The sequence below is a fragment of the Nicotiana attenuata genome, chromosome 7 (genome assembly GCF_001879085.1).
Source record: "Nicotiana attenuata strain UT chromosome 7, NIATTr2, whole genome shotgun sequence".
In the NCBI taxonomy this organism is placed as follows: Eukaryota; Viridiplantae; Streptophyta; class Magnoliopsida; order Solanales; family Solanaceae; genus Nicotiana; species Nicotiana attenuata.
Genome location: NC_031995.1, coordinates 79,470,370 through 79,485,755, shown reverse-complemented (window position 1 = coordinate 79,485,755; position 15,386 = coordinate 79,470,370). Strand labels below are relative to the sequence as shown.

General features: G+C 38.3%; 1 long non-coding RNA gene across 1 annotated transcript; it reads right to left on the bottom strand.

Annotated features, from left to right (window-relative positions):
* On the bottom strand, positions 6,911-9,224 carry LOC109229354. Its single transcript, XR_002068556.1, has 2 exons — positions 8,739-9,224; positions 6,911-7,319 (listed from the first exon to the last, which is right to left on the bottom strand). It is a non-coding gene; the product is annotated as an uncharacterized LOC109229354 (long non-coding RNA).

The window sequence follows — 15,386 nt, the reverse complement described above, 5'->3', positions numbered from 1 at the left end:
ACATTTTTGTATATGAAAGTACGCCATAAATAAATTGACGAGAGCTCGAAAATGAGATGTTACGTCCCGTATTTTTTTTTACGTTAATGTTTCGTCGTAAATTAATCGATGTAAGCTGAGATTACTTTGGGATTATAAGTATTATGCTATTCCAAACAAGTGATGAGAATATTCATGAAAGAGAGAGGGTAAGCAAATCGGAGAAAATGAAATTCCTTGAAGTTTGACAATTTTGGGATAAAATACGGTCTGAGCTATAATACTCGAAATTATGGACTAGTACCATACAAGGTACCATATGACCACGATAGTATGATGTATAAAGTATATTAAAAATGAGTAGTATTTTAAGTAGTTAAGATAATTCTTAATTATACGGGTAATTGATTAATTATCGGGTAACAAGACATTACCTAGTTAATTATTAAATTATGAAAATAAGACGTGGCAGCAAGGAAGCTCACGACCAATGACTATGTAGTCATATAGGATTAGTGTCTACCTAACATTAACGTGTAAGACTTTTAAATACACAAGGTGTATATAAAAATTTGACCTTTTTTAAACATGGGATCTCTTTTAAAAGTTTGATTCATTTTTGGGCAGAGAACAACGAAATTGAAATATAAGTTTTGCTTTCTCATTCACAATATTCAATTAGCATTTAGGAGTGAATGAATAGTTCTACAAGAACAGAACGTACAATTCATATAAGATCTTAAACATAGTTCTGATCTAATCACTTCATTAACTATGAAAATTTTTGCGATCAAATTCTCCTACAAGGTTCCAACGAGAATTTTTAAGAATCGTGGCAACGTAAAATTTTGCGGGTCTAAATGTGTACGGTGCAATCTTCTTCCAGAATATTATACGGATTTTTCCCTACTCCGGGTATGTTAAGGCTATCCCTTCTTTCTTTTGGCATGATCTATACGACACAAACGAAATGAGCAAATGCGCAATTTCCATAAATGACTCTATTCGTAGAAATACTAGAGATGCTTATGTTCTTGATTCTCCATGTGTCATATTATTCTATCATCTGTTCATGGGTCTCAGAAGATACGTAAGTTGATAAATTTTATTTCATGGTATTAATCGGAGGCATAATGGCCTTATGACGTACCGAGAGATTTTATTGTTAACGTATCTCATATGTATTTCATGCATTTATACATGCACATTGACCCATGACCAGATGGCGTTATATATGCGTATATATGTATATATATATGTATATGGGATATGGAAAAGTTTATGGCGTTATATACGCACCACCACCTGATCAGCTCGTATACGTTGATGATTTTGCCCACAGTGGCCGAGATGATATGATGGGATGCCCTCAGAGGCCTGATGATGTTATGAAACATGTACCTATGCATGACATGACATTCATACGCATATGCATGACACGATAATTATTTCATGATTTACAGAGTTATCCCGACTTACAGGTTGAATCATTTACTCTATGTTTCTCCCATGTCTGTTATGTACTTATTTATGTGCCTTACATACTCGGTACATTATTTGTACTGACGTCCCTTTTGCCTGGGGACGCTACGTTTCATGCCCGCAGGTCCTGATAGACAGGTCGAGAGTCCTCCAAGAGGCTATCAGCTCAGCGGAAGGTGTTGGTGCGCTCTATTTGCTCCGGAGTTGCTTCTTTGGTCAGTATGATTAGTACATGTATTGACTGGTATGGCAGGACCCTATCCCGACCTTTATGATATTATGTATTCTTAGAGGCTTGTAGACATATGTCATGTACGTAAAAGATTGTATGGCCTTGTCGGCCTATGTTTAGTATACAAGTGATCATTTTGGTCTTATAGGCCCGCATGTCTTATATATAAGTTGGTATTACATGTTTTATTCTAATTATCCTACGACAGCCTCTTTGTCTCATTTACTATTGATATCATAATACTAAAAATATACGTTATGTTGGCACTCGGTTGAGTAAGGTACCGGGTGCCCGTCGCGGCCCATCGGTTTGGGTCGTGACAGAAGAAATGAAAGATCTATTAATGTATCCGCTTCCAAGACTAGACAACATATTGCAATGATTATCAAGCATCCATAACCCTATAAAGCCATTCGTAGAATCACAAGCCGTCAGTGCATAACTGATGCCGAGTACTTAATGTCGCACACGAATCTAAGAGAAAGAATCTGGAAATTGAGGCTTGAAGCTGAAATAAGGTCGCAGGATAAGGAAAGAAAGATGGGAAGTTTCCTAAATTCCCTGTAGCCTTACGAAGATAGGTATGTACATCATCATATCGATGCGCAAGACTCTACTAGACACTTGCTCATGACTCGTAGAACTTATGAGCCTAGAGCTTCGATACCAGTATGCCACGATCTAAAATCCTACCAAGTCGCGATGGCACCTAACCCAACCCACTAGGTAAGCCAAACTGTAAAACCTACTATCTTAATGAGAAATCATCAATATTATAAATAAAATTGCGAAAGAATTCAATACAACTATCCCAAGGACTAGTAGCACAAGTCAAGAGCCACTACTTAGATTTTAAAAGCTGGTAGAAAAGAATAAATACAACATCTGTTTGATATTTACATAAACAAAACTAAAGTTCTAATCTACCATGAACAAATAGTAGCTTGAATCTAGAGCGCAACTACAACTTCAATGCCTGCCTTCATCATCCACAACAGCTCATCTCCAAGAATTTGTACGCAAGGTGCAGAAGTATAGTATGAGTACAACTGACCTCATGTACTCAATAAGTATCTCGACTTACCTAAGAAAAGTAATGACAAGGTTTTTAGGTCAAAAGATACTCACATTCCATAACCTATGCAGCTCAATAACATGTACAATATAGAGAAATAATCCTGAAAAGAGAGTTACAGAATTATAAGGTCACGGGTTCGAGCCGTGGAAATAGCCTCTTGCAGAGATGTAGGGTAAGCATACAATAGACCCTTGTGGTCCGGTCCTTTCCTGAACCTCGCATCTAGGCAGGAGCTTAGCGCACCGAGCTTCCCTTTTTAGAGTTACAAAATCAAGGATATCAACAGTAAAGATCCACAACTAGGGTCGGGGAAATAAGTAAAGTCGTCCAATTAAACAGATCAAACAAATACAACTTGCACCAGCCCCGCTCACAAAGAGACATGCACCAAATACTGTGTGTGCTCAAATACTCAACATGTTTGTAAGCTTGTACCCAACACAATCCAATTCCATATAAGTTCTCAAATAACAAGTTCAAGAAAACCTTACAAGAATTCAATGCATCAATGTACGATGACAACTCTTTTTCTACATCAATCCGTTACGCTACCAACAACCCAACTACATTTGAGATATCAAATTAACATAGGTAACTTCATCTTGACAACCAAATCGTCAAATAACAACATAGGCATAGATTAGCATGTTACATGCAACATAAAAAGTGTAAAATGCATGACAAAACATAAAGAATTCACCTACATAATCAAGGTAACACCCAGTTTTGACAGTAAGTCATCAAATGGAAACACAAACATATGACATCTCGTGCCCATCTTTTTGCCACAATAAACACTAGCCGCCCTTATCACCCTACACCCCGACACAATAGCAATAGCCACCCTTATCGCTCCGCATCCGACACAATAACAATATCAACCCTTATCACTCTACATCCGACACGATAGCAATATTCATCCTTAACGCTTTGTACCTGACATAATAGCGATATCCACCCTTATCGTTCGCACTCAATACAATAGCAATATTTCCCCTTATCGCTCCGTACCCGACACAATCGCTATATCCACCTTTATCACTCTGCACCTGACACAATAGTAATATTCCCTTATCTTCCGTACCCGACACAATAGCATATCCACCCTTATCTCTTTGCATCCTCATAACTCATTAACAAAGTGCACAAGGATATGATAATAACAAAAATATGGATGAGGTCGAACATAAAAAACATGACTACAACTAAATCAAATTAGCAATAATTCCACAAGTGCTCATCTTGCCCAATTAGAAAATAATAATCCTGAAACGTCATCTCTAGCATTAAAGGATAAACCGCATAGCCATAAAAATGGATGGCACATGTATCACAGAGAGCACACGTTCAGATCAAGGCACAACTCAAGAACAATAAGTACGGGTGTCTGTTCACAACCTACATATTACTATGTTCGAGACAAGTATAGCATAAATCTCAATAATAGTTCATCATGTTCAAACTAAAATACCAATAGCCTTAACATTACCTCTAGTATGGTCTATTGTGCTCAGGCAGTCAATTAACTAAATAACACATAGAATCAAGTAGAACACAAAACCAAACATGGCATATAGTAATCTAGAATGCATCCCTATCATGAATACCTATGGCACAAGTATATACGCTCATCACATCATATATAAATCACCGCCACGTAGCAAATAATACCAATTAATTGGTAAAAATTCCCTCAACTAAAACCAGGCAAGACACTTACCTCAAACAAGCCAAATCAATATTGTAAGAATACCTTCCCGTGCAAATCAACCACCGAAGGGCTTGAATCTAGCGAAAAAATTCAATAACATCAAAATAGTGCCGTAGGAATCAAATCCAAACGATAAAGGTCGAATCTTCAATCAATTGCTCAAAGTCAACCAAAAAGTCAACCCAGACCCGCATCTCAAAATCTAACAAAACTCACAAATACCAAACTCCATTCCAATATGAGTCCAAATATATAAGTTTCATCCAAAACCAACTCCAAATCGGGGTTCAAATCTCTATTTTTTACTTTTAAAAAGTTTTGCCAACGCGGAGGCAATTCCACCAGCTTCTAGCTTTCGAAAGCGAACTCGACACGTCTTTGCGAACATGGCGAGCAAGCCACTCAGCCACTGCGAACGTGACCACTTTGTCTCGAACGCGAAAAGGAAATGTACCCAGACCCAACAAACACCCTTCACACGCCCGCAAATGCGTAGAACAAAACTCCTCCAATCTACTTCCTTATTAGCGAATGCGATGATACCTCTGTGTATGCGATTCATAGTTGACACCAACAAAAACTAGCAATGCAAACATGAGAGAAATGGTCCGGAACCCAATTGAATCATACCCGAGCCCCTTGGGACCCCATCCAATAATTCTAACAAGTTTAAATACATTATCAAAAATTATCCAAGGGCTCGAAACATCGCAATTAACATCAAATCAAGAACTGAAGACTAAGATCATTATCTTAACTTTTAAACCTTCAAACTTCGCCGAACACGTTTGACTCTTACCAAAACAACTCGTAATGAAACCAAACTTTGCACACAAGTTCCAAATGACAAAACGGACCTATGCTAAGTCCCATAAAAATAATCCGAACCCGGTAACCTCAAAGTAAACCTATGAACTTCCTAAGCATTCAAATTGCCAACTTTTGCCAAATGGAGTCAAATCAACCTAGTAACCTCCAAATCCAAAACCGGACATATGCCTAAGTCTAAAATCACAATACGAACCTATTGGAATCATCAGAATGTGAATTCGAGACCGCTTACACAAAAGTCAAACCTTGGTTAACTCTTCAACTTTAAGCCTCCAAAAATGAAAATTTCTCTTCCAAATCAATCTTGAACCGTTTGAACATCGAAACCAACCATACATGCAAGTCATAATGCACCATATGAATCTACTCAAAGTTCCAAACCACCAAACAGAATGCTAGTTCTCAAAACGAACGACCGAGTTATTACATTTGCATAAACACCCTTTAGTGTAATGGCTATAACTTTTTGTAGAAAATTTCAAATAACAAATTTTCTGTAAACTAGACTCAAAGGGTTCTAATTTCATTTTTGAATCATTCCTAAATTCCTTATAGATTGCATGATTTAAGCCCCCGAAGTCTGATCACTAACACCAAAAATTTCCTTCCATACGATTGCGGCCATTCCTTCCGCCGTCGCTATTCATAAGCCCCGAAATGCACTTTACTCTTCGCTAAAGCTTCCTAGACCTTCGTGATCGCAATGTACAACCTCGTGGTTAGTTATTAACAGCTCAAAAAGGCATGGAAGTGGTTCGAAACCACCCCGAAACTCAACCGAGGTTCGAGGGACCCTGCCCATTAACCAACAAGTTCATATACCTTATCCAAAGACTCAAAAGCATCACAAACAATATCAAAACCAATAATCGAAGGTCAAATCCATTCCTTAGCTTTCAAACTTTCCAACTTCATCGAACGCGTTTGAAGTACACTTAGACATTCCGGTTCACAATCAAACTTTAGATACAAGTTCATTTCAACCATTAGGACCTATCCAAGATCTCAAAATCACCATTCAAGCTCACGAACGCAAAAGTCAACTATCGGTCAAACAGAAAAACTTTTCACTTCTTCAAATTGCAAACTTCCGACAAATAGAGTCAAAATCTTCTAGGAACATCCCAAACCAAATTCGAACATGTGCCCAAGTCCAAAATTACCATTTACAAACCTATATAAACCCTCGAATCCCGATTCTGATTCCCTTTACCGAAAGTCAAACATTGGTCAACTCTTACAACTTAAAGCTTTCAAATAGAAACTAAGTGTTCTAAATAAATTGCCAACCTCACAAAATCATTTCCAACCAAGAACACATGTCATAAACCACCAAATGCACCCAAGGGAAGTCTCCAATTCGAAAACAAGGTGCTAGAACTCAAAACGACCGGTTGGACGGTTACATTTTCCCCCGCTTAAATATATATTCGTCCTCGAACATGCCATGAAGTCTATCAGAATCGTCTCACCACACATTCCCAACAGTGACTAATGTCAGATTCATACAGATGATGTCATTAGTATAACTTCAAATGAGAATTTCTTTATCAACTCTATCTTACAAGCTTATAAACTTATCATTAACACTTGCAACTTCTTCAAAATTTTGATTCTTGCATATTCTCGTTCTTACCATCCAAAGAACCGATTTCATAACATATATTAACTGCAAGATCGTAACCACATGTTACATATCCACATATCTCATATTTGTAGCAATATCCACTTACTAAAACAACAGATCATACCAAACCAGGTACCGACATAAATAGCATAATTCAAATGGATTGTTCATCCAATTCTTAACAATACATTTAGTAATACAAGAAACTTGTAGAAACTCATAACCAATCTCTATTAGCAATAAATCATGGATATCTCTTCTGCGATAGTAGCCATTGCTAGATTTGAGCTATCTGAATGCATTTTCACCCAAAAATGGCCTTCTCCAAGTCCAACTATAGAAATTTCAAGTCCGCTACCTTTGCCTCATCGAGCACAACCTACTCAACCAACAAATCGCATCAATTTCCAAACAAGTACCAAAATAACCTAGTGATGATTTATGCTATTACCTACTCAAATGTGACAAACCTGAAGAAGAGCGCTTGATCTATCTAATAGCTCCTCGAGCTCATTGCCACATCTCCTTTTTACTACTCCCGTAAGGGAGTATAAAAGAGTTTTTCCAATTTAAGTGACAATCGAAACGTGATTATTATTTAAGATCAGAGTCGCCACTTGGGATAGTTAGTGGCGTCCCAAGTCACCGGTTTAGAATCCCGAATCGAGGAGATTTGACTCTGTTTTAATGTCTGCGAAATACAGAAATTCGGGTAAGGAATTCTGTTAATCCGGGAGAAGGTGTTAGGCACTCCCGAGTTCCGTGGTTCTAGCACGGTCGCTTTGATCATACCTGGCTCATTAAAATTGTTCAATTACTGATTTTAGAACCTATGTGCATTGGCCTATTTTAATTAAGGAATCATCTTAAAACAGGTAACGCGTACATGTACCCGTTTGTTCGGTGCGTCAAAAATCATGTCACGTGAACGTGTCCACAATTAATAACGCTTTATTATTATTAAGAAAGTTTAGTCGAAGTTACGCGAACGCATACTCCGATTTTGTTTTTAGGATCGTAATTATGTCACGCGAACGTGTACACAACCACGATGGTATATTAAACGCACCAAAAGCAAACTACGAATATCATTTTTACAACACTTAACAAGAGGGCCATAAGGGATTCAACTATGGATGGCACAACTCGGTCTAAAGAACTATATTTAATGAAAGCGGACCATATTAATAACAATTTTGTTATTATTGAGAAAGTTTGGTCGAAGTTGCGCGAACGCATACTCCGAATTGGTATTTAGAATCGTAATTATATCACGCGAACATGTACACAAACACAATAGTATATTAAACGCGCCTAAAGCAGGCTAAGAAAGCATCAAACAAGCATCCTCGGAAATTTAATATGTAAGTTGGGGAGAATGGGAAATACATAAATAGCCACTGAACTTAACAGTTTAGACTTGGTGACAGGTCAAGATGAAAATTTTAGATAGTTATACAAGATTTTTTCCTAGGCCAACTACATTTTTCATTACTCCTATTACTTACCGAGTATCTCAGAATTTTAAGATTCAAACAATCTTGATTCAAAAAAATTCATATATCATATTAGTAGATAGGCACTTTTGAGCAACAGGCATATCTCCAACCGATGTAGAACTTCAGAGAGCTAGTTATTGGTGTTTACTATATGTAACTCCAAAAATAGCAAGAAAACATTCAAAACCAACATATTATGTGGAAATAGAGAAACTGTAACATGATCTTAAAAGGTGCAATCAAAACAGTGAACGTAATGTAAAATGTGTGTTAGCATATAAGTTTTGAAAGGATCTTACTTGGGAAGCAGCTATTGCATCGAGCAGAAACAGATAAAGTTAATGTTTGACCTGCTAATCTTTTTATAACATCGGGGGACCAGAATCCAACATACCCTGAGCTCAGAGCTAACATCTGAACAGAAACTATCTGATAAATTCGACTTTGAATATACAAGCGAGGAAAATTCAGCGACGTATTGGAATGGAACTAATGCTACGGCTAAACTAGATAAAGAATCCGGAACTTGAACCTCGATCGACACCTCAAAGCCCGAGCCTGAACACCGTAAACAACCTCCAAATTGCAACCGAAATTGAAATTGAAAAGAAGAGACAGAGATTTATCTTTACACTTTCCCTTCCGAAACAGATTCCTCGCTAACACAAGAATATAACCCCAATTGCCGTCGAATTTTTCTCTTAAAATCCCGTCTCTATTCCATGTTATTCCCTCTGTTCACTGTCCGTTCAGGAGCATAGGGATTTGAAGGGTGGAGAAGATGGGGGGGGGGGGGGGGGGGGGGGGCTCACATGGTGTGTAAACATGAAGAAGAAGAACGGCGCTCCAGGTCTAGGGATTTATAGGCGTTTAGGTTTAGGTGTATTTTTTTTTTTTTTTTTTTTGTATTTTTCAGCACCTTTCTTTTTAAAATGTAGAGTATCTAGGATTAGGTTAGTGAGTATTGGGTATTGGGCTTGGGTTGTTATGGGTTAAGTCTAAAAATGGGTTGCTTAGCCCAAATTTTATTCTTTCACCCCGAACGAGATTAAAAATACGACATCATTTACTAATTATTCCTACTTAAGTAAAATAACTTTTAAAATAAGACTAACCGTTAAAACAAACTTATTTTTTTTGGTATTTTCAAATATCATATTAAAATAAAATAAGGTACTATTTTTGTATTTTTTTTAGTTTTACGAAAGCTATATAAACTAAAAGCAACTAAAAAGAAGAAGTATTTTTTTAATTTTTATTTTTGTGACGAAATAAAGTAAAAGTATCAAAATCAGTTGAAATAACTATATTAGACCTAAACTAAGTATTTAAATGCTAAAATATATAAAATCTTGGGGAGAGTAAAAAATCACATGTCTACACTCATGGTATCCTCTCTCAACAATACCAAGTATATGTAGACCCTGCTCTAATTGTCCATTTAATTAGCAGATAAGCAACCAACTCAACCCAAAATACATAACACAATTGCCACAAATACATAATGGACTACCACTTTTGTCAAACTCGTTTAACAGAAATACCTCTGATGGAAACAATTTCTCAAGTGATAACTCCAAATGAAACCTTGCACAGTTTAAGAAAATCGGACATGTCATAGAATATGCGATATCGTGGACTATTAGTAGCCACCCAAATTGACATGAATTTCTTCCAAAATAGATAATAAGCATTTCTTAGCTCTGAAGAAACTACCCTTATTTTTCTAGTCATGGACCTTTTAGAAATTTCTCAATCATGACTCGCCACACAAATATAATCATAACCCATTATCAACTGGGTTAATAAGAAACCACCCTGATAGCCTTCCTTCCTGATACTTTATCTACCCAAGTCACACATGATTTAATAATACCTCGGGTAACCCCACAACATCAGATATTCAAATCCTTTGAATCTGAAGCCCTCAATGAACATGATCACCATTTCAAACACAGTGAAGCATCATCCTCTACGTCTAAACCAAACTTCTCATTTTATGACCCCTGAGAGATACCGTCCACTAATCTTGAGCATAATCTATCCATCACAAATATTGCGGACCACATATCCCATCACACACTATACATTTAAAGTCATTCACACCAAATACTCTCACTAACTTTACTCTCCGCCTTTCTACTCAAGGCGTCCGCTACCACATTCACGTTACCCCGATGATACAAGATAGCGATATCATAATCCTTAAGGAACTTAAGTCATCTTCGCTGCCTAATATTCAAATTCTTCTGCTTGAACAAGTATTGAAAACTGTGATGATCAGTATAACCTCACATGACACGCCATACAAGCAATGCCTCTTAATCTCAAGTGCATGAATACTAGCCGCAAACTCCAAATTATGAGCTGGATAATTCCTCTTTTGAAGCTTCAGCTGTTGTGATGCATACACAATCGCCTTGCCATCCTATATTAGCACTACACAAATACCAACGCATGAAGCATCACAAAATACCATATATGGCCCTGAACCTCTGGGCAACACCAACACTGAGGCTGCATTGGATGAAAACTCCTTTACAAAATAACAAGAGTAGCATGACAAACCCAAGAAACTACTGATCATAGTATCTATAGTAGGTCTAAGCAAATTCTGAACGGCCTCAATCTTCTTATGAAAATCTTAACACCATCATTAGACACCACGCAGCCCGAGAATGCAACTAAATCCACCCAAAACTCATACTTAGAAACCTTAGCATAATCCTGCTTTTCCTTCAAGGTCTCAAGCAAAAACCCTAAAATGCTACGCATGCTTCTTCCTACTGCGAGAGTAAATCAAGATATCTTTTGTGATCACAATCACAAAATAGTCAAAATAAGGCTTGAACACCTGGTTCATCAAATTCATAAATGCTGCTGGAGTATTAGTCAACTCAAATGATATCACCAAGAACTTATAATGACCATAACGAGTCCTAAAAGCCTCTTTAGGGATATCCGTGAACAACTGCGAAGCCATACACACAATTGTTTAACCAAAAAATAGAATTTTGACTAAAGCTATAATTTAGAAGAACACGGGTTACTGATAATCGCAAGAATGTATAAAAGAAAGTAATTTGGATAGCTAGGATATAATTGAATAAAACAAGTAAACCAAAGTATATTCAGATGATCTTTCTTCTCCCTACAATTGTTCAGCCCTCTCCTTTTTATAGTTATTTTTGAGATGTATGTCTTGCCTTTGTCATAATAAGGCCATTATGGGTAGTTAATGACATTGAATGCTATGTTACATAATCATTATATTCAAGACAGATTCTCTAACGTTTTTAGTATTTAAGACTTATTAAATACTGTATTTGGACTCCCATGTATTGTCAAATTCATTCCCTTGATTCTTGAATTTAAATGTCTTGAATAGGTATGGGCGCTGAATCCTTTAAATGTCTGCCCGTGCCTCTTCCTTTGCCTTTGCTCGCATCCATTGCTACCCGTGCCTCTTGGCTAGTTGAAATTCTTTGACCATTTGACCAGTCTACGTGTCACAATACGTCATCTCCATACTACTTTAATATGTAAACTTAATTTTCCCAATACAGATAGTCCCCCCACTTGCCATTTATTCATCAATTGAATATTTGGAAGTGGATTTCATTAAAACAGTAATTTTTGTCACCATTAATGTTGTGAAAGAATTGACGTTTCAATTGTCACTTCCATTTAATGCGTTTCACACGTGTCACCTTCCTATTGGTTCTGCAGTTTTGTAGTACTTTTTTAGGCTTTCTTTTCGGCTTCCTTGTTTACGAAGTGTCAGTTGTCATTATTATGGTCCTTCCATCATTGCACTTTTCCCTTTGACGGTTGCTCATCAATATAAATATAACTTCTTTCTTTGTCTTTACCTCATAAAGTTTACTGAACACTTTATTTCTTAAATCTCGGTTTGTTTCTTCCTCGTATCATCCTTTTTCATTATGTCTTCATCGAACCCTAACCTTAGAAGGGCTTCCATTGTTGATACCTTCCTAGTGCTCTTAGTAGAGGCAGAAGGGGAGGTAGGCATCGTAGTTCGGGATCTGCATGAGACTCTTCTATTTTATCTCCTAGTTCTGGTCCTTCTTCTAAAACCAAAGGTTCCCTTTCTCAAAAATCTTCCTTTAGGGGTAAAGAACCTGCTGAAATTACGTGAGCCTTTAGTAGAAGAGATAGTCCCTACTGAATTGTCTTTTTATCATGACTGAGAATCTCTTAGGAATCAGGTTTCTACTTTAGATCATGCTGATGCTTTTCCCACTCAGATTACAGAAATTTTGGCTCCTGTAGTTCGCAAAGATTGCCATTGGAGTGATGACTTTCCTATTATTATTGCTAACCCAAATCAGAGAATCACTTCTTACTTGATGGGGTTTTCTTTTGTTTATACATACCCTTTCACCATAGGTTTCAAACCAGCTATTGACCTAGTCATTCTTGATTTTTGTCGTTTCTTCGATGTTTGTTTGGGTCAAATTGGCCCAATCATATGGAGGGTTGTTGGCTGTTTAAGGCATTTAACCAATTCAGTTGGTGTTCCCTTTACTTTCCCTCACCTAATTCATCTTTACTCCCCTAGGCTTTTCCGTAATGGTATTTTCACACTAGTAGCCAGGAGTAAGAGGGTTTTGGTGAGCCCTGATGATGACAAGGACCGTGGCTGGTATGCCCGGTTTGTTGCTGCCCCTACTGCTGGTTTAGTGGGTGAAGATAATGTTCCCTTCCTTGAGAAGTGAAACTTTGCACGTAAGTCTTTTATCCTGTTCGTGCCTTTTTTCCTTCAAGTTTATCAACTTTTCTAATTTTGCTTTTCTTTTTCCTTTTTTAGCAACCATGGGAGTTGTGGAAGATGTCTCCAATTTCCGTGGCTGGGTAGACAGATTACTGAAGACCGCACCAATGGATGGGAGGTCTTGGAAGACACTTTCTAACCGCTTTGGTTGGAAAGTAAAGACTCATGGTAAGAGCTTCTTATTTTGTTTCATCTTTCATGCATATGTTTCTCTTTATGGCTCTAATTTCAATCCATCTTTTTATCAGGATTTGCTATTCGAATAGTTACTGCCGAGGCAGTTGCGGCTTCCCATGCCTCTTCGGGAACCCGTATCTCCTTGGGAAGAGCTCAAGAAATAGTCTTGGTTTCTTCGTCGAAGAGAAAAGCCGTTGAAGAAGAAGATTATGAAGAAGAGGAAGATGTGGGCTCTTTGGTGATAAGGCCTCGAGCTCGAAGACGCATAATTTCCGATGACGAAGCACAGGCGTCTCCCCGTCATTCCGTTCCTCTTACTGAATCCATTAAAACCCCGGTGGTAATTCCTGACGATGACGTTGACCCTGGTAATACTCGTGAGTCCATTGAACATCTTTTTATTAGCGGTTTTAATAGTGGAAGTTTAGGGCCTGTTTTAGATGAAACACCCCTAGCCTCTTTTTCAACTCCGTGCCTGTGATTCCTTCGTTGCCTCCCCAAGCTGTTACTGTTCCTTCCTCAACTGTTCTTACTTCAATTGTTCTTACCTCAACTGTTCTTACCTCTTCTACCACTCCTCCTTTGACAATTCCACCTCCAATCGTTCATCATACTGAGGTGGGTTCTTTAAGTAGAAATGCCGCTATGAGGAGGGTGGTTATTGAAGTTTCTGCTGAGAGCAGCCTTTTAAGGAAATCAGGTCAGGCAGATGTATGGCGGGAGCCTTTGATTGGCCCAATTGAAAAAGCAAAGCTGCAGAGCCATAGTTCCCTGACTCTGATGAACGATATTGTGCATGCTACCTTGAAGGTATTTTGCCACGACCCAATTCCCGCCCGGTCTTGATGGCGCCTCTCATGAAGACAAGGCCAACCACCAGAACAATCAACACTGCTTTTGACAATTTCTTAGCATAACAGGTTTAAACTATAGATACTGATTTATCATAAGTGCGGAAATAAACGTAACATAACGGGAAAAAACTATGAAATTCACATCTCGAAAAATTATGAAATATTCACATCTCCGGATTCCTCGTCTCGCCACGAGTCCACACATATCAAATTCATCAAAATCGGAGTTCAAATGCCTCTTCAGGTTCCCATTTTACATTCCAAAAACCAAGCCCTAGTTCTTCCAATTTTTACCCAAGTTTCTAAGAATTAAAGGTAGATTCTTCAATAAAATGATGTTTCTAGGCCATAGGACTTACCTCCAATTGATTCCCAGTCAAAACCCTCTCAAAATCGCGTCAATAGCTCCCAAGATCGCTCAACAACGGAGGAAAAATGGTGGAGCTCGCGGATGAAATAAACCCTTTAAACCTTTCTGCCAACAGCGCTTTTCGCTTATGCGGTCCCGCTTCCGCTTATGCGGGACCGCTTCTGCGGCCAAAAATCCGCTTATGCGGTCTTCACTTAAAAACCCAGGCTTCGCTTATGCGACCCGAACTTCGCTTCTGCGGTCCTCTCAAAACCGCTTCTGCGGTACAATGTCCGCTTAGGCGGACCCGCTGAAGCGTCCAACATTCCGCTTATGCGGAACTATCCTAACCCACACCTGGCCGCTTCTGCGATCGCTCACCCGCTTCTGCGGAACCGCTTCTGCGGTCCATTTCCGCAGAAGCGGAAATACTAGATACCAGCAATATCAGACCTGAAGCAACCTTCAAAACTCTCTTTTAACCACTCAAATTCACCCCGAGGCCCCCGGAACCTCAACCAAAACACCAACACAAACCAACAACCTCATACGAACTTGTTCCAATCATCAAAACACGTCAAACAACACAAAAATCATCAATTCACCACGGATTCAAGCCTAAGTTTATCAAATTCTTCCGAAACTCACATTCGATCAAAAACCCAACCAAATGACGTCCAAATGACCTGAAATTTTACCTGCACATCCAAAATCACCTAACGAAGCTACTGCAACTCTCGAAATTCCATTCCGACCCCCGGATCAAAATCTC